This window comes from Panthera onca, chromosome X (assembly GCF_046562875.1).
Source record: "Panthera onca isolate mPanOnc1 chromosome X, mPanOnc1 haplotype 2, whole genome shotgun sequence".
In the NCBI taxonomy this organism is placed as follows: domain Eukaryota; kingdom Metazoa; phylum Chordata; class Mammalia; order Carnivora; family Felidae; genus Panthera; species Panthera onca.
The window spans coordinates 124,501,477-124,522,506 of record NC_138357.1 but is presented as its reverse complement, the minus strand read 5'-3'; the positions used below and the strand labels follow the sequence as shown (position 1 = coordinate 124,522,506).

General features: G+C 40.4%; 1 long non-coding RNA gene across 5 annotated transcripts in view; it reads left to right on the top strand.

The window, feature by feature from the left end:
* The window catches only part of LOC145713964 (uncharacterized), a 522,867-nt gene that overhangs the window by 401,789 nt on the left and 100,048 nt on the right, over window positions 1–21,030 (top strand). For 4 of the 5 annotated variants that reach the window (XR_014136744.1, XR_014136746.1, XR_014136743.1 and 1 more), the window contains 3 exons: window positions 10,035–10,141; window positions 12,129–12,246; window positions 13,118–13,228. This is a non-coding gene — a long non-coding RNA (uncharacterized LOC145713964). The remainder of the gene's footprint in view (window positions 1–10,034; window positions 10,142–12,128; window positions 12,247–13,117; window positions 13,229–21,030) is intronic. The other variant, XR_014136747.1, reaches the window with a different exon arrangement.

The window sequence follows — 21,030 nt, the reverse complement described above, 5'->3', positions numbered from 1 at the left end:
CCCAACATTCCCCTCTTACCTCCAAGAGACTAATGACTGAAAATCCTCATTATCCTTAATCATTGGAAAATTCAAATTACCATCACAGTGAGATATCAGTACACACGGACCAAAATGATTAGAATTGGAAAAGAGTGACCACAGCAACTGTTGCTGAAGATTTAGAGTAACCAGACCCCTCACATGGCTGGTGGGGATGTGAAATGTCACAGCCACTTTGCAGAACAACTTGGCATTTTCTTAAAAAGTTACACGCACCACCTGTCATTACCACAGAGCCATTCTCCTCATAGAATCGTTTCACCATTTCCCCGAGAAATGATAACCTATGTGTTCACACAAAGGTGCATGCACAAATTTCACGGCAGATTTGTTCGTGATCGACCCAAACCAGAAGTGACAGGTGACTCTAATGTAGAGTAACACAGATCCATTTTCCTTGCTTCCGTGCTTTACAAAAAAATGGTACTCACTCTGCAGTGTTTAGTGACGATTGTTTTCACTTACTATCAAGTTACGAAGATATTTTATGTTGCCATACATGACTTTAGTTCATTTTTTTGGCTTGTCGTGTAGCACTTGCAATTATATTAGTCTGCTCAGACTGCCATAACAAAATACCTCAGACTGCATTGCTTAAACAACAAATTTATTTCCTCACAATTCAGGGTAGTGGAAAATCCAAGATGGAGATCTGGCATGGTTTCTTTCTGGGTTGCAGATAGCCAGAAATGTCCTCACACGGTCAGGGAGAGACTATTGTCTCTTGCTCTTCTTACAATGACACCAGTGCCATCAGATTAAGAGCCCACCCATGTGACCTCACTTAACCTTTATCACCTCCTCACAGGCCCTGTCTCCAAATACAGTCTCACTGGGGATCAGGCTTCCACATATGAATTTGGGGGGCGCCCCAATTTAGTCCATAGTGGTACTTATATCCACTTAGGTTGGTGCATACAGAAGTAACTTAACCAAAAAGCTGGAAAAGAATAGATTTGGAAACTGCAAAGCTTAGGAAAGAAATTAATCTATAGATATGTAGAATTGGAAAAATCTCCACATGAGGAGTGCAGAGGCCACATCTACTGGATCTTTCACCCCACCACTGGTTGTGTGAACCACTGGCTGCAAAGTAACTGTGTAGTGTCTGAACATATTTTGTTTTGGAATATAGAGGTCGTAGCCCCTGTTCTCCCTTCCATAAAGGGCCGTTTCTGGGAGAAAGGAAGGGAGGGAGGATAGCTCCCTCGGTGGACCCCAGCATCACCCCAAACAGGGAGAAGTGCAAACTTTGGGTTTAGGATTGAAAGCCTGGCACGTCTGACCTTCATTTTCCAAGGACTGTTTCCTTTCCATCTACCATAAAGGACCACGTAACTAGCTCTCTGTTCTTTTCCCAAAGCCATTTAGTTTACCAGCATGAATTTTTAAGGTTGGAAAAATTACCTGAAATGTTAAAAGTGCAGTGTCTCTTTTCAGACAACTTCCTGCTGACTTAAAAATATCTACAAAGGAGAAGGCTCATACTAATTATGGCTCCCAGTGTGCTGAATACCCAAAATGAACAGGAAGAGGCATCTTTCTTTAATTGCATGAAGCAGCAACACGGAGGCTCTTTTTGTGACTGAGGACAACAATTAGATACTTTGGTGGCACCAGTGAATAGTACAGGCCCTCCTGATTTTCGTCCAAGTGCCATACACTGTCCTTCCAAGAATGTAGACGCATGTGGCAATATTTTCTTCCTAAGCTAGCAAAATAAGGAATGCCCATGAAAAGTTTAAATTTTTGCTTTCTGAAGAGACATTTGAGCATGCATTCGTGTTTAAAACTTTTTTAAAAATTCTTTTTAAAATTGTTTTTAAAGTTTATTTATTTTGACAGACACACACACACACACACACACACACACACACAGGTAAGGCAGAGAGAGAGAGAGAGAGAGAGAGAGAGAGAGAGAGAGAGAGAGAATCCCAAGCAGGCTTTGCACTGCCAGCGTAGAGCCTAATGCGGGGCTGGAACCCACAAACCATGAGATCGTGACCTGAGCTGAAACCAAGGATAGGATGTTTAACTGACGGAGCCACCCAGCCACCACAGTTTAAATCTTTTTATTTATTTTTTATTATCATTGCAAACATGTAGATGCCTGATCCTTTGTAGATGAGACTTTGCGGCAGCCCATCTCCAGACTTTAGTGGTGGGTTCTGAGTTCAGTTTAATTTTTAATGTTTTATCTTAATAATGCTGCTCCCAGAGTTTCCTTGTAGAATACTGTACTATTTTCCTACTGTTGCTGTAATAGCTTACCACACATTTTAGTTGTAGACAACACAAGTTCAGGATCTTGCAGTGCAGTTGGGCTAAACCTGAGGTGTTGGCAAGGATGTGATCCCCCTGGAGACTTAGGGGAAAATCTAATTTCTTATTTCTTCAACTCCTAGAGCCTACTTGAGTCCCAGCATCCCAGGGCTTATGGGTCCCCTTCCAACACTCAACCTCTGGTCCTGCTGTCACGTCTTCTCCTCTGATTCCTGCCCTTCTGCCTCCCTCTTGTGAGGACCTTGTGATGGCACCAGACCCACCTGGGTAGACCAGGATGTTCGCCCCATCTCAAGGTCCTTAACTTAATCACACCTGCAAAGTCCCTTTGGACATGTAAGGTGACATATTGACAGATTCTGAGGATTAGGACGTGGATATATTAGGGGCCATTACTCTATCTACCCCAGCTGAAAACACACATCATAGTCTATTCATTATATATATATATATATATATATATATATATATATATATATATATATATATATATATACATATACACACACACACTATCTATATAACAATGTATGGCTTTTATGTGTGAGAAAATAGATGGTTCACAATTTTTGAAATTATACTAATGCAATTGCATTTTACATTATTACTTACATGCTTTAAAATTAGTTAAATTTGAATCACTTTGACATGTGAGCCTTTAGATCACCCGGTGAAGTTTTTCATAAATGTCTTTATGTGCCAAAGAGGTATATAAAGAAAGGTATATAAAGTGAATATTGGCCTATTTGAAACTTATTACAGCTATTATGAATTTATTCCAGTCAAACGTGATCATCCTTGCAAATTCAGCACACGATCTCATGTGTATTAGGAAAGGAACACTTTCTTTCCAGGGGTAACTCTAAGATATATTAGAAATGAAACTAGGGCTCTGAATGATCAGGTACAATAGAATTCTTTTGGGTAACGTTTCTTTTGAAATGCCAATATATAATACGATCAGAGCAATACTTTATAAAAGAAGACAGTTTCATTATTATGCATCTAATCATTGCAATGCCTCTTAATAGTCTCAGAGCCCCCTTTTTTCTCAGTAAAATGAAGAAAATGTATTTCCTCTCCATTGTTTTGCTGAAATGCATAGTAAATGAAAATATTAAAATTTTTTTAATCTTTATTTATTTTTGAGAGAGAGACAGAGTGAGAACAGGGGAGGAACAGAGAGAGAGGGAGATGCAGAATCCAAAGCAGGCTCCAGGCTCCGAGCCATCAGTACAGAGCCTGATGCGGGGCTCGGACCCACGAGCCGTGAGATCATGACCTGAGCCAAAGTCAGATGCTTAACTGACTGAGCCACCCAGGTGCCCCTAGGTATATGAAAATATTTATGTGAATGGAATTCTAGGGAAAAATGAACGAGAAATTGATTTTTGTCTCCTTTTTTAAAAAACTTAAAAAAAAATTTTTTTTGAGAGAGAGCGAGTTGGGGAGGGCAGAGAGAGAGGGAGACACAGAATCTGAAGCAGGCTCCAGGCTCTGAGCTGTCAGCACAGAGCCCAGTGCGGGGCTCGAACTCACTAGCTGTGAGATCATGACCTTAGCCCAAGTCGGACGCTGAACCAATGAGCCACCCAGGAGCCCTAGTTTTTGTCCCCTTTCTTAGAAAAAAAAAGACTTTACTATCATTTTTGTCTTAAAATAGAACATTTTACCACACTATAGGTAAAGGGGAAAAACGAGGTCTTAAAAAAATGATCGAGTTTAACACATAATACACATAAACTGGACAAATCTTTAAGTGTGAAATTCAGTTAATATTTTATGGATGAATATACCTATGTTACTATCACTCTGTTCAAAATATAAATATCCGCAGGACCCCAGCAGATTCCCTTGTTCTCTTTCTCAGTCAGCATCATCTTCTTACGCAGAGGAACCACGGGGTTCACATCCATTGTCATCACAGATGAGTTTCGCCTTCCGTAACCTGTAGATAAATAGTCATGCTGCACACACTCTTTTTCTGGCTTTCTTTTACTCATCATTATGTCTCTGAGATTCATTCATGTTGTTCCATGCAGTAGTTCATTCTATTTTTATTATTACTTGGTAATGTTTGTTATAAAAATGTACACCACTTGTTCTTATCCACTGTATTGTTGATGATTATTTGGGTCGTTCCAATAAAGATGTGATGAACCCTCTCCTGCCTTTGTTGGACTTACGTACTCAGCTGTCGAAGCTGAATACCCAGGAAGGGGATTGCTGCCCGTGGGATGGGTACATGTTTGCCTTGAGCTCACACCGCCAAACTCTTCCCTGAAGTGACTGTGCCAGTGCCCGCACCCTCCAGGCGGATGCTCAGATTCCGTCCCTTCCTAGCCAGGTAGAGACTTGAAGTTATCAGTCTTGTTTTTGCAGTTTCCTCTATTCTAGAAGCTGGGCGGTGGCATGCATTCTGGCTTTCGTTTGAGTTTTCCTGCTGAGTAATGATGTTGAATAATTGTTCAGAAGCCTGTTGACCATCTAGAAATCCTCATGTGGAAAGTGTCCGCTCAGGTCTTTTGAAAATGCTTATTAATTCAATTGTCTTTTTTTGGGATGGTTTGTAAGAGTAGGACCTTATATATTATGGATATTGGGGTTTTGTGTGTGTGTGTGTGTGTGTGTGTGTGTGTGTGCATTTTGAGACTACAATGTCTTTCTGTGTTATCCATTAAGTTTTCTATTGATGTCTGCTGATGAACAAAAGTATTTCATTCTAAGGAAAAACAATTTAGTAGGTTTTTCTTTCCTTTGTGCCTACTGATTTTTGTGTCCTATTTAAAAACTGTTGTATACCACCCCAAGTTCATAAGCATATTCTCCTGGTTTTTTTCTATAAGTTGTGCTATTTACATTTTACAGATAGTCTATAATCTATTTTAGATCCACTTAGAGGAACAATTCTTCTTTTAAATTATTCATATCTAATTGAACCAAAATGACTTACTTAATTGGCAGTCCCCAGTGAATTGGTGTAACACCTTCCCATAAGTAAGCTGACCCTGTCAGTGGGTCATCCTACAGCTTCTACACTGTGTTTCACAGATTCTTTTGTCTAATCCTATGCTACTTTCTTTTTTCTTTAATGTGTTTTACAGATGTGCTACTGTCTTGATTACTGTAGCTTCATTGTATGTCTTGATATCTGGTAACTTAAACCTTTGACATTTGAGCTTTTTAAGGAAAACCTTGGCTAATCTAGGCCCTTTGACTTCCCGTGTAAATTTGAGATCTCAAATTCTCAATTGCCGCAAAAAACCTGGTGATATATTGGTAAGGATTACATTGAACCTATAAATCAAGCTGGGGGAGAATGGGTACCTTAAAAATAATCGTGCCCTCCAATCTATAGACATGATATGTTTTTCTACTTAGGTCTTCTTTAAATTCTCTCAGCATTTTTTGTTGTTTCCTGTGTAAACGATATCGTATAATTAGATTTATTCCCTGCTATTAGGTAGCTTTGATGTTGCTGTCAATTCTATGTGTTTATATATTTATTTTTTTCCTTACCTTCAGGTTTCAAATTCATTGTTATCTGTATCATTTTCAGGTTTTTCTAAATCATGAAAGAACTGTTTGACCTTTACCCTGGTGGGTCTTCTCATTACTCACACAAGTCTAACGACTCACCATTGTAGGATTAGTTATTGGGAAGCACGGCTCTTATCAGAACATTTTCTTACCAAATGTCCATAGCGTTGTAATATTTGTAATTGTCTGTGCTCTTTTTTTTTTTCCATCTTTATCTCTGTTCTTCCTCTCTATGACTTTAGACGCTAAACGGACCATCCACCGTCACAGAGCCTGGATGTGCCCTTGGTTCATGGTGATTTTGCTTATGGAATCTCTCTCCATACTTGTTTCTTTAATATCCACTCCTTAGGAAATGTTTAGATCACAACTTGGTTTTCGTTAAAAATATTTTATGAACACTCAATCAAATATAATCAAGTGCTTCTTTGAAATCACACAATACTTTTCCAAGTCACACAGTAATAACATTTTTCATTACGTTGCATAGACTACCCACGTGAGGAGATATGTTCTCCCAAACTTCTAACATCGTTCAATCCATCCTTATATCCCTAATAAATAGTGTTCAGCCCAGTATTTGGCTCACAGCTGATACTTAATAAATATATGTTGACTTAAATTTAATTTTAATAAATGCAAATAGGAAACCATAATGTACTGTGCTACCTTTTTTGTTTGAGTTTTATCAGCTGTGGAATCCTAAAAAAAACCTTTTGAAGTGCTAAAACGAAAAATAGGCCAAGCTTCATTCTGCTCTGCTTGAGTATCATTAAAGAATTCTGAACCTTCAGCTTTTTTAAAGCACATAATTTATGTGCATTATAAAACCACCTTTTGTTTTCACAAGTCAACATTCTTAATGCAGTCTGTCAAAGTGCATTCTCGCTGAATTGCTTTGATGAACACGCCAGCCCGGGCAGTTTCTTTTAAGGGGAAGAGAAGAAAGGGGAAAAAAAAAATACTTTTGCAGCAGCAGCAAAAAAAAAAAAAAAAAAAAAAAAAGAGAGAGAGAGAGAGAAAAAGAGAAAGTAAACAGAACAGGTCTAGACTTTGCTGCATATTTATATATCCCAGGTTGCAAATAATTTGGCTGAACATTCTCAGGAGCCAGGATTCTGCCTCAAAATTTGTAATACAGAAGCTCTGGTTTTGTTTTATAGCAGATACGTCGTGCTATTTATTTCCCCTGCCCCATGTCCTCACTCATTAGCGGGTCCCAGGCATGCACAGACTTGATGTAACTGTAAATGTACCGCTAGGAAGGCAGTCCTCAGCCTGACCAACCTGAGCTCCAGCAGTTGGAGGCACTATGCAAGGCTCTTTTCCCTATGGACTCCCACCATGAGCTCCCACCTGTGAGACCTCAAGCACTAAGTCTTGGGTACTTTCGAAATGACTTTTATGTATACAAGATTATACAGAAACTAGTAAAACTTTCAACATATATTTCCTAGAATATTTAAAACAAAATTCTTAGTCTCCCTCCCCAACTTGACATATGGGTGGTGTTTTCTGTAAAAATGTTGGAAAATAGAGGAGCGCCTGGGTGGCTCAGTCGGTTGAGCGTCCGACTTTGGCTCAGGTCATGATCTCGCTGTCCGTGGGTTTGAGCCCCACGTTGGGCTCTGTGCTCAGAGCCTGGAGCCTGTTTCAGATTCTGTATCTCCCTTTCCCTCTCTGCTCCTCCCCCACTCATGCTCTGTCTCTCTCTGTCTCTCCCTCTGTAAAAATAAATAAACATTAAAAATTTTTTTTTTTTAAATGTTGGAAAATAGAGTTGCCAAGAAGTGCATTTGCTGTCTTAACTGGAGCTCTTGACGAACTAAGCCTTACCCTAAAACATACGGATTCAAACAAATAAAAAATGTCTCATTATGTATCCTTAAAGGCATGCCTGTGCCTGTGTGGCTGGGTGGGTGGGTGGGTGGGGGCACATATTCACTCTTACACACACGTACGCACATTTAGAGAGAAAGCCTTTTGCATGACTTCGATACCTGCCAACTCTAGAAAGCCTGGCACTTCATTCACTTGGTCCAATCTCTCTACAAAATGTGGTCAGGTTTGGAGGAAGATCCTCTTTCTGGAGTTTCCATATTGTGGTTGAGTCCTAACTGCTCTGTCCTTAGACAGAAAGATGAAAACGTTTATGAGAGAAAGCTCCCACGATCTTACGTAACACAATGTCAACTCAAGAAAAATCACCAGTGAATGTTTTATTGTATGTACACAATTACTTACCGTGATCTTTCTCTACTTTATACTTGGATGTCATTGCCAATCTGACAGTTTTGTTTGCTGCATTTCACCAGGGTAAAAAATGCCCTTCTGGGAAGGCAGCTGTCAGAGTGTCCTTGCTCTGGGTCTGAACGACATTGCTCAGGATTTCTTTCAAAAGCTTCGGAGGTAACAGCAGATTGATGCCCTCGATTTGCTACCTGTCAAAAGGAAACATGGCAGGGAAAGACTAATAACTTGAGGCAGAGGCTGGTGGATGGAACAGGAGGCCATGGCCTATTAGGGCGGTTCTGGAAACCCCACAGGTGGCGAACCACACAGGCTCATCCTTTCCATGGGGATGCTTTGATGCCTTCTGAATCGTCTCTAATGCCTCCTCTGCATCTCCAGAAGGAGAAATTCACACACTTCCTTTTTGAGATGCAACACTTTCCAGAACACTGGGGGGTGAAGTGAGAAGTAGAAAGAGACGGTCTGACTTTCAAGACTCACACAGGTCGGTCGAACCTGGTGTCTTGTGTCACCTCCTAGGGCTTCTCCCCATGAGGGGGCTGTTAATCAGCCTTGTCAAGTCTCTGGAGCATGATCATCTGCTTCCAAGTGCTCACATGATCGAGACCACACCCTAGCCCATGGATTCCCTGCCACACAGACAAAGAGCCTCCTCTTTGAATGCCAGGTCACCCCCATACCGTGATGATGCCAGTCTCATTTCAGGCCATAAGAGCACTTCCCAGCTATGCCCTCATTTGACAACCCCACCCTCTTTACAAAGCTGCTCTATGAATATTTCCAGGCTAACCCCTTCTCTGGAGGCAGAGAAGCTCAAAAGGTAAGATTCAGTCTGACACAGTAAATTGTTGAGTCACAGCTCTGGAATGTGGAATGTTTTCTTTCAGGGGGATGTTCCTCTTCTCAATCTGAATATAAAATACATGGTGATTACAGGTGTTCAGTTATCAAGTATTTAATGCTCTCAGTCCAGCCGTGTGTGTTCCAGTGTGAACAGTTATTCCCAAACGTGAACACTTGAGAAAGTTGTGTAGGAGCATAAAGATGTGGACTGCACCATACGTAGTGGTTTATGTCTGAGTGACCCATACCTCTGCACTTTGGAAAGCCTTCCGATGGCACGCCTAGATCCCTAAGGACAGGAGCCCCACCTGTGTTGTTTAGCATTGTACTTACAGAATCCATTTTTGGAAATGAGCATTTCACTCAACTATTTGGTAGACACTCACTCATTGAGTGAATGAATAGATGTGAATAAGTAGACGAGGAAGCTATGGTATGATGAAATCAATCTGTGGGGGCCAGAAGCAAAGGAGCCCCACTGCACTGTGTCATGGGAGGCATTTCTTCTGGGGAAAAGGGGGTTTCCTGTTCCCAACTGGCCCTGAGAGATGCAGACCCAGGGACAGAAATCAGAAGCGAGAGAAGAGACGTTTGACTCAGTTGAGTCCACTGAGCCTTGGTCTGAGTGATATTAATCATCTCAGCAGTTGAGTGGGGGCTGGGGGGGGGATTCCTATCTCTTTCTTGCTTCATGGTAAATTCAGTCCTGGGCACAGAGGGATATTCCAAAGGTGTTCCTGGAGTTGACATTGGCTGTTCTTGACAGTGAACTGGCTTCCAGTTGCTATTCTGGTGAATGAAGATCTTCAGGTCTCCAAAGTACAGAGAAGTGAGGCTTACACACTGTGTGTTTCTTGCCGCACGCCTCCAAGCCCCATACATGACTAAAATCTGTCTGTTCTCGGGTCATTTCCAGCTTGTTATGTAAAGCCCATCTGGTCATCTGAGGTCCATGATTCTTGCTTCTATGCAGGCCCCTGAAGGACAAGGGTTATGGTTTATTCTCTACAGTTCACAGATAGACCTTGTCCTACCCTGTACTCATGTGCATTCATTTTGTCTTTCTTACTTAGGTTTTGCAGTGTGCTTGCAGGGAGCCGCTTATTCAAGCAGACCAAGAAAACGTGAGACTTTCTACACGTGTGTTCACTTCACAGCCAACATGTCAATGCCCGGATGGGTAGGTCCCTGTTACTCATTTGTGAGCAACCGTGTGTGTTACTGGGGCACAACCTGACGTAGACTTGACCAGTCGTCTGAATGGAGATTGGACGTCTCAGTTCTCAGGAACTTCTTATGGTAACACTGACTCTGAATCTAGTCCTCCCCCAGAGCTTGGTCACCCTTCCTCCAGCTAGACTGGGAGGGAAGTCAGGAATGCTGTGGTTCCAGCCAGTGAAGGAATCTGTGGGCCGTCTTCCACTCCCACAGGCCTGCTAGGAGTTCGGGCCGTGTCTACTTTATTTGACATCACGGTCAAGTGGGGCTAATATTTATCTTCTTCAAGTTATGCTCTTTACATGCTTCACATACTCGCATGTAATTGGGATTTGCCACATGGTTTAAGTTCCTGGGATTCCTGCACAAGCTTCAAGTACAGCAAAGGAGGGTTTGAAGAGAATGAACTTGAGGGCTTTGCAGATGGAAATGCAGCTTGGAAACATTTCAAAGGCACAGCTAATAAATATCATGTGTGTGTATTATCACTAACATATAATATAGATAACATACCATGTAGTTCACATATGATATATGTAATCATTATATACAATTGCACATTATATAATATATATTATATAGTAGCAACATGGCTAAGGTGATCTGGAAGCTTCTATGTGTTCCCTTTTACATCCATTTGCTGGGGATTTGGTTTATAGATTCTGACTCAGTTAAATTCCAGGGGTCTCAGATCCTGAAAATTAAAAGGATTGAATGAGATTAATTTTGCTCTAGGTTTATAGATTCATGTTTTATTTGTTTTTTTTTTTTAACTTTTTTAATGTTTATTTATTTTTGAGAGAGAGAAAGAGTGTATGGCAGGGGCAGAGAGACACGGAGACCCAGAATCTGAAACAGGCTCCAGGCTCCCAGCTGTCAGCACAGAACCCGAAGCGGGGCTCAAACCCACAAACCGCGAGACCATGACCTGAGCCAAAATCGGACATGTAACTGGTTAAGCCACCCAGGCACCCCCGTGATTTATTTGCAAACACTGAAAAACCCTAAAGCTTATCTGGTTTGGTATATAGAGCATTCATTCTTATCAGATAATAACAACTCCCCTTCTAAGCCCCATGGTTTCAGGAAATACGCGGAATTTTTCTCTTCTCAGAGAATATTTGAGGACAGCATGTGACCCTTAGCAAATCCAACATGGCCAGCATTTGACTCTGCTATAATACTAAAACCTACTAAATACTAAAACGTTATTTTAATTATTCCATGTAAAAATATCTTTTTTCCAGCATTTAGATGTAAGCAGTACTAGCATGCAAAGTAAACACAGGTTCACAAGCATTACCTTATCTTGCCTATTTTGCCACCTCAAAAGATGATTGATGGAAGGTTAGCTGTGGGCTTGAGTAAATATTCCTGATAGACAATATATTATTTGGCAGGCTTGTGCCAAATGCCCCAAATTGTTTTAGTTACTAATAAAACAAACACTAAACACTTATATATCTGACCCACGGAAAGATTTCTGTATTACACTTGGGCCAAATGAATTGCCCGCGAGTGTCAGAGGATTCCGTGGGATCCTGGATGCTGTGGTTTCATCTGAACGTGGTTTTGTTTGTTACTGGAACATATTACAGTCAAGGGGCGCCTGGCTGGCTCAGTCAGTAGAGCGTGCAACTCTTGATCTCAGGGTTGTGAGTTTGAGCCCCAAGTTGGATGTAGAGGTTACTAAAAAAATAAATAAACTTCAATGAAATAAAATATTACAGTCAAGAGCCAAGTGTACAAAAAACAAGATTTGGACAGCGTTTGTCTTCTTCTTTAAATAATATTAGACACCAAATATATAAGTAGATTATGTAGACAAATGTATATGATTTTCTTTATATAGGCATTACGTATTACACAGTATATGTTTGTATAATATATGATAACTTATAATCAAGATCTTATAGAATGGTGATATATGATCTCATCTATATGTACAGTTTTATTTCTGGTGACCAGCGAAATAGATGAAAGGAAGAACGGTGATTATCAGAAGGCAAGCCAGTGATTGTTAAAAGCCAGCTGTGTTTGTGTGCCCACCACCGTGCTGAAAGATCGGTAAGGCCCATGTTTGTAACTGCCATCAGCACATCTGCAAAGGTCACATTGTCTGTAATTCTGAATTTCTTACTGCAGCCTTAATTCTCAGATTCTCGGCCACGTCCCTTGCATTGAACACCATGAAACGTTTTAGAGAGTGTGGGCGAGCCTGTCCTATCCTCTCTTTGAATACGAGTTAACGAGGAATAAAAAGAAGGAAGATTAATACAAGCCAGGTTCTCGTGACTGCAAGCCAGTGTCGGGACTGTGTATAAACCCAGAGAAAGAAGCTTTCTGGCAGTAATCGTGAAAATTCTGACCTTTCAACGTGAATATCCAAAAAAGTAAATGCAAGCTTCAGAGACTTGAATCAGGTCAGTCCCTAGAAGGGCTGAAATGGCCGTTGACCATGGAGAACCGATTTTCCAGTTCTTTTAAAGACTGGGGCTTGACATTACTAGTTGACATTTTAAATTATTGTTCAGGAAGATAGTTGTAAAGAATTGCCTTGGTGATTTGTTTTATATAGATAGATAGGTAGGTAGGTAGGTAGGTAGGTAGATAGATAGATAGATAGATAGATAGAGATATAGTCATCTCGCCTTAAAATCAGAGAATGTTGTCAGGGAGAAGAAACTTTTTTAGATAGAGTAGTTTGACTAACAACTGAGATAGGAATGAATAATCTTCCATCAGTGTTTTCATTTTCTCCCTAAGCCCCACAATACTCTGCATTTTAGGACATTACCCCTTGTACTCTGCATATATCTCTGCATGCGCTAATCTGAATGATAGTATTATGTTCCTGTGTTAGTCTGTCCGGGCAGCTACTACAGAATCCCACAGACTAGGGGAGGGGTCCTACATAGCACACATTTATTTCTCACAGTTCTGGAGGCTGGACGTCCCAGATCACGGGCCCAGTACATTCAGTCCTGGGTGAAGACCCGCTTCCTGGTTCAAGGACGTCTGTCTTCTCACTGCGCCCTCACGGAGGAGGGTATGAGGGAGATCTCTGGGGACTCTTTGAGAAAGGCACTAATCCCACTGATGAGGGTGCCACCCTCGTGACCTAACCACCTCCCAGACGACCCCGTCTCTAACACTAGAGCTTAGGATCTCAAAATATGAATGAAGAATGGACCAGGGGCCACAATGGTTATATATGGAGTGTAGAAAACATGTTCCCACATGTTCTCATGTTACCATCGTGATAGGCGTAGACAGGCCGTGAGACGGGCAGCACGGAGGCTCAGTAGAAACACAGGATTACACACTGGGGAGGTGAGACTCAGTCCGAGTGATGTTAATCATCCCACAAGGTACAGTCCAGTAGACTTTCAATGCCAGGACAAAATCAGCAGTCTGAGACAAAAGGTATTTTCTCCTTCCCTTTAGGTGTTTCAAATTATAAGTCACACAGGAAGATGTTCATCAAAAGAAAGTTATATGAACACCCATTCGTGAGAAGCTAAATGCTGAGGATCATTTGCTCTTGAAAGTAACAGGTACCTAGGTAGCCATACAGAAAGGAATTTAAAAAACATGTGCGGCCGATTGGGAAAATGTTGTTTATATTTTTCCTCAGCATGGAAACGATACAGCTGTTTTAAACAGTGAGTATTCATTAATTCACTTTTCACTTACTTATTTTGTAATGTGTATTTGCTAAGCAACTACTATGTACCAAGGATTGGATTAAGCGTTGGGGATAAAAGAGTGAGCAAAACCAAACACCCAAACAGCCTGTTTTCTGCCTCATGGAATGTGTAGCCTCTTGGTGAAGACCGAGGTTAAGGAAATGATTTTTAAAATGTAAATTGTGTATCTATTACCTGGCAAGATGGAATAACTCGTGTGGCATGCATTTGGGAATCAGTGCAACATTTTTGATGGAAGTAACATTGAACTGAGATCAGAAGGAGGTGAGGGAAATTTTCTATGTCAAGACAAAGTCACCCAAGCCAGTTCCTGAAACACTCTTGGGGGAATGGCAGCTCTGTGGTTCTCTGCTACATGGTGGGCGTCACCCCAGGACTAAGATCTCAGTGGCCATCACATCACACTTTCTCTGCTCATCGTGTTAAGAGAAAACTTTAGGGGTACCTGAGTGGCTCAGTTGGTTAAGCGTTTGACTCTTGATTTTGGCTCAGGTCATGATCTCATGGTTTGTGAGCTCGAGCCCCTCACTGGGCTCTGTGCTGACAGTGCAGAGCCTGCTTGGCATTCTCTCTCTGTCCCTTTTTCTGCCTGTCCCTGGCTCACACTGTGTCTCAAAAATAAATAAACGGTTAAAAAAAAAAAAAAGAAAAAAACTTTAAAGTGGTTTATTAAATTGTAGTATCTTTGACTTAGGTTTGGGGAGTTTTCATTTGGTTCTCTTCTGTGTAGATGTAACTTACATACATGTGTTCATCATTTGATTGAAGTGGATTATTCTCTCATCAAAGTCAATTAACCGAAAAAAAAATAGCTCTCATTTTATGTTATTTAACTCTATCCTATTAAAATAGCACCCGAAAACGTGTACCATGCAGGGGCAATCACAACTCACTATGACTTTGACCTCTGAGAACACATTTTAGAATACTGAAAAATGTGTCATGGCTGTTTTTCTCCCTGACAAGAACAAAGACAGATTTATCTAGAGATTTATTAGCAAAATATGCTTTTGTGGCAAAATCAGCAAGAGGCTAAGCTTTGAGACTTACAGAAAGCAGAACAAAACAGAGTAAAAAATCTTTTAGTTAACCTATCATTCATGAGATAGAGCATTTATTTAATTAATTAATTAATTAATTTATTTATTAATATGAAATTTATAATCAAATTGATTTCCATACAGTATTCACCACTAGAGACTTTGGCATTGGTTGAAATCTTCGATGGCTAGCGTTCTTCAGGGGAGAAGTTTTAGGTCTACTTTAAAAATAAAAACAAATTGGAATTCCTAAAAACAAAATTTAAAACTCTGTTTTTGATCCAGGTAGCCAGAGAAATGGTAAGCTTAGTGGAATTTGAAAAGTGAAAAACAAACAAAATATCGGCATGTTAGTCTCTTACGTGCTTTTCAGCCACAAGGACTTGTCTAAGACCAGAGAATGAAGGTTAAGCAAGGTCCTAATATCCTCGGTTCTGGCCTCGCATTTTCAGTATCTGTAATGACTTTGTGCTCAGCTAGCATTGTATTGCCAACAAGCTCTAAAATGCTCCCGCATATGGCGTGGGCAAAACCAGGAAGGCAGACATCTCACTAGTATTTGTTCTTAGCGAGATTGCGTCTTTGTCCAAATGCGCTATAGCAGTGTCAGAAACATGGCAGACTTCGGTTGTTGTGTGGGTGCCAGAATTCTTCTAGATCAGATAGTGTTTGTTTTGAGTCCTGGAGCAAGTGTCCGTCTAGAGGACTGTTCCAGAAGGCCAGTTTGTGTTCCCTGAATCAGAAATAAAGGCAAGTCCAGTGACAGACCGAGGCAGAGTCACAGTGGACTAATGTGTCCTGGGACCTGACCAGCTTCGCATCCCCTCCAGCTCCATCACGGCCGATGCCTGACCCGGTCCTGGTCCAACCACCTGATGCCTGGCCTGGTCCTGGTTATGGCTGCTGGTGTATTAGCACCCCAGCACTGCCCGCAGTTGGGATTTGGAATGGCTCTTGCTCGGGGTCCCCTGAGGGTCTGCGGTGATGCGTCCAGCTGACTCCCCTTCCAGGACTCAGATGCCTGTCAGCCTCCCTGCTCAAAATGGGCAATCCGCTCTGAACGCATCAGTCATGGGGTGGAGAACAGCCCTGCCTCCCTCCATTCCCTGGACCATCTAGCTCTCACGTCCTTGCCCCATCGATTCCTTCATTCAGGAGAGTTCCCATAGGAACATATCATTAATACCCAGTAATACCCAATAACACCTAGAGTTTTCAAGCCGGGGAAGCCCAGATGCTTCCTCACATGGGTTTATAGGGGATGGCAGAATGAAACCACTGACCAGCTCTCCCGGAGTCACGTTGTTTATGGCAGCACATTTCCTGGAACATTAGATCTGGAAAGGGATGTGTGGCCACAGGCCGTTCCTGGAGGCCTGGGATCTGCGGGAACCCTTTCCAGCACGGCCCTCACGGGCAGGGAGAAGCAGGACTGACAGACATGTGAGCTATGGCTGCGTCACCCAGACCCTCTGCCAGACCCGGGCGTGAAGGATGTTGAAAACTTCATTGAGTTGGTGTTGACACAGATTGAGGTCTAAGTTTGCCTCATTTTACATTGTCAAACCTCAAGTGTTTAAGTGCAGTCCTTCTATAACTTCACACGGGGTGAGTTATAACACAGAAATGTGTTGAAAATGCTCCAGGAGACCTCCTACATAGATGGTTACGTTTGTGGCAGATTTTTTGTGCGGCTCCCTTTAAATCATGCATCTTAACAGATCTCGGGGCTCAGGTCTCCCTAACAGGGCTCCACATAGAGCAGAGATTAATTACTTCCAGGAGGCCTTTTTACCCAATCATTCCTGATGAGAGCAGGGGCATTTGAAATGCCGACTGTACAATTTATAGTTTGTGGTGAAATATTCATTTTGGTACCAGCCGTTCTGTTAGACATGTTCACAATCCAGATAGCTCAGGAATGGCACCTAGCTGGGAGTTGTACGTGTGGTTTTATCACTCACTTTCTGGGGGAGGAAATATCATTGTCTTTTACTGCAAGAGCCCCTGGGGAGTGAGTCAGCTGTGGGTAAAGAAAAATTCACGGAGCCAAGAGTCTAGAATCAGAAAGGCATGATTTCTAGTGTTGCTGGTGCTGGCTTGCCCAATAACGTCTTGTACAATTTATGTTACCCTCCCAGAAGGCAAGGAGGACAGAAACCAAGCAGAGAAAACCCACTTTTATCACTTTTGCCTGTATAGGTTTCAAAGTTAAAAAAAAAAAACAACTCTAATTTATGAATGTTTGAAAATAGTTTAGTCTGTGGATTGGCCAGGATAAGGCATGGTGCTGTTTTCGTTGGAATAAGGAAGGGTGTGCATTGTCTGCATCCTGCTCTCAGAAGGCTCACGGTATATTGCAGAACATACAGAGTTTCTCCTCATACGTGCATGTTTGCTGACTGACTAAAATCTATTTAGAACCCCCAAGTCAATACTCGTGATTCTGCTGTAGTCATCCATGAATGTGCAGAGCAGGAAAACTCTCTAGTCCATAGACACCCACGTTCCTAGCTAAGTCTGAACAAGTCACTGCTTTGCCCTTCCTCTTTTAACACTTGTCCTCTAAACAGGTGTTCTTTATGTGTTCTAACGTTTTACTCATTTTTGTGCTTTTGCTTGGTGATTCCATAGCTTAAAATGACCCCCGAGCATGGTGCTGAAACTGTCTATATAACATACACATATACATGTATATGTGTGTGCAGGTATGTGTATGTGTATATGTGTAGGTTATGCTGCTGGTAGTATGGGGCAATGTCATGGGAACACACACAGAATACCCACACCTGGGAAAGGAAGGGCGTGGTCAGGCCCCAGCATAAGTCTCCGTCGCATACAAACATAGCAGGGGAAGACGTCTGCTTTCTCTGGTGATCATGGCCCACCTCTCGTTTGACTTCCGCCTGCTGAGAGGGTACATGAACCATCACCACCGTCCGGTTACTGTAGGTCTGCTGAAGCTGAACAATAGAAAGGAGATTGGAAACTTGGATCCTGTGATGCCACAGATTTTACACAAATGTAGCACTGTTCTGGGGAAAGGGCTTAAATTTCCCTGTTTGGGCAGTATTTTATGTGCCACATCTGACAAAAATCATGTAAGTTTTATTTTTTTAATAGTCTTACAAGGAGCGAAACAAAATATCAGCTCATAGAAACCTGTTTTCTTCTTCCCATGTCCCCTTCATATAATCAGTTATCTGACCAACAGCCAGAATGATCTTTTTAAAATGTAAATCAGGAGGAGGGAGGGATGAATAGGTGGAGGATGGCGAAATGACCCTCTGTGATGCTAGGATGATGAATACACACCATTGTACATTTTACATTTGTCTTTTACATCTTATCCACTACGCATTTGTCTAAACTAAGAGGGAAACCTAATGGCAACTATGGATTCTGGGTGGTTGTAATGTGTCATTGTAGGTTCATCAACCATAACACTCTGGTGGAGATGTTGATAATGGAGAAGGCTGTGCATATGTGAGGGCGGGGGCTGTAGGGGGATCTCTTAACCCCTCTCTTTCAGTGTTTCTGTGAACCTAAAACTACTTGAAAAAATAAAGTCTACCTGATAGACTTTATATATATATATATATATATATATATATATATATATATATATATGTATATATATGTATATATATGTATATGTATATGTATATATCTAGATATAGATATAGATATATACATATATATGTTATATATAATATATATTAGTCAAGCCACTCCCCTCTTTATCAAACTTCCATAATCCTTTAAGGAAAGTTTTGACACCTCATTGTCATCTGGCCAACAGCTAATCAGACCTTATCTTTATCATTCTTCTCTATCAGCAGATGCAGTTACAGGTTCTGTGACGTCTGCATAAAGAACTGCTTTTAGTAAGAATATAAAACAACAAAATCTAAATTCAGGTGTGATGTTTTAGGAGGCTTGCAAAGATTCATTAGTTTGATCATAAATACACACTGGTCAGTAACCTACCACCCACACTCACGTTCCTTTTGGTCATTGAAGAGGCCAAACCCATTCGTAACTCAAAGTGCTCAAACTAACTCAAAGTGGGATCCTTCTCATCATTCATTCACTGAAATCATCAGCTCCTCAGAGAGATGTGGCCTTGGGTGCAATCTACAGTAGTCACCCACCACCCCATTCCAAAGTTACTTACATGTGTGCCCTTGTATTACTTTGTTTAGTCATTTCATGCTTTGGAATTATATTACATATATTGGTATGGAGCATACGGTCAATTATAGGTTGAATGAATGAATGCAGGAGTCCATACGTTTTTAGAAAGAGCTTATTATAATAGCGTTACATTCCAGAAATCTGAGAATCAGTGTGGGTTAACAGTAGTAAACATGATGAGATTGGTCCTAAGGAGAAAGTCAAAACAATAAGATTCTCTTGCTACTGCACAAAAGCAGACATCTAAAAAAGGTTAGCATTCAACAAAATTCCTTAGTTAAGTCAGAAGAGCTTACTACTTTCTTAATCTGAGAGAGAACACAAGACGAATCTCATGCCAGGCAGCAAGACAACAGTAGACTTTCCAAGCACAATGAAAATAAAGTGTTCTGTTATCCCCAGAGTGTTTACACAATGCCATGAAAGGGCTGGGAACTAAAAAACTTTTTGAAGAGTTTGACAAGGATTAGGAAAAAAAAAAAAAACCAAGAATTCACTTATGAAAGATACTTGCATGAAAATGTTTCTATCCCCAAATGACACTCAGAAAATGGAACATATGAAATATTGTGTTCACAGTAGCAAACAAAATAATTACACTCCCAGGAGTGAACTTAGCAAGTGTTATGAATGAAAAATATGAAGAAAGCCATAAAGCTAAAGAAAATTGAAGTGCTTCAGAAACAAGGCGTAAATTGTCACTGAGACAGCTCAATATTGTAGAAATGTTAGTTTTCCCTAAATTAATTTATAAAAATTCAAAACAACCCCAGCCAAATTCCTTTTGTTAACTTTTAAAAATCATCTGGAGTGAAAGAAGAGCCAGAAACATCCTAAAAATGGAAATTGTGGGGCATTGGGACATATAGGACCATAAAATTGAAGTAATAATAAACACATGCTAGAATAGACAAATCACAAAAACAAGTATATAGTAACAGATAAACAGAAAGACTATCTCATTAAAATAGTATTCCAAATCTGTCATGAAATGATGGATTACTCTTATGAAAACTGGTTTCCTATCTCACTCCATACACACAAAAAAGTGAACTATAGTTTTTTTAAATTACATGTAGTAAACAAAACTATCACAGGACAAAAAGAAAACACAGGTGACTCTTTTGTAATGTTCTGCCAAGGAAGGCATTTCCAGACATGGCAATTAAAAATGAAAGTATGAAGAAAAAACTTATATTTTATTTATTCTATAAACAAAGCAAACTACCTAAAAATTCAAATTACACAATTACTTGGAAACAAATGGTCATATATCAATAAGCAAAAAGTTGGTGTCTGTTAATTAGCCCTTACAATATCTTTCACATGAATCAGCAAAACAAAAATGAGCAAATTTGTGAATAGGCAATTTCCAGAGAAAGAGAAGGAAATTAATTAATAAACATTAAAAAAAACCCAAACTCATTAATGTCCCTCTGCCATAAAGTAATTTTGCAAGATTTTACTTTTTTCCTATTATTTTGGCAAAAAAATTAACAAAGTGGTAATAACATAGTTTCACTTTTTAAAGAAAGGCTGAAAAATGGAAACCTTCATATAATCTCGGTGGGTTAAACTTATGAATAAACTCAAATTTCTATTATATTCAGTACATGTTCACTTTTGAAGTGTATGTGATTCTTGATCGTGTGATTTGTTTCAAATGAGCTAGTTATAAAAATATTTGCAAAAATGCCCAAAGATACAGCTATCTAGAAGGTAAGAATAGATAAAATGTGAAAGACCTACAAATCCAGGTGTCTATTTTTATAGAGCAAAACAATGAATACATAATTGTTCACAACAGAATATTATTCAATAGCTTATTTTACATTCATCTGATGGAATAGCACCCTGAACTTTGAGGTAATGCTATGGAAATGAAAAATGTTGTGGAAAGATGT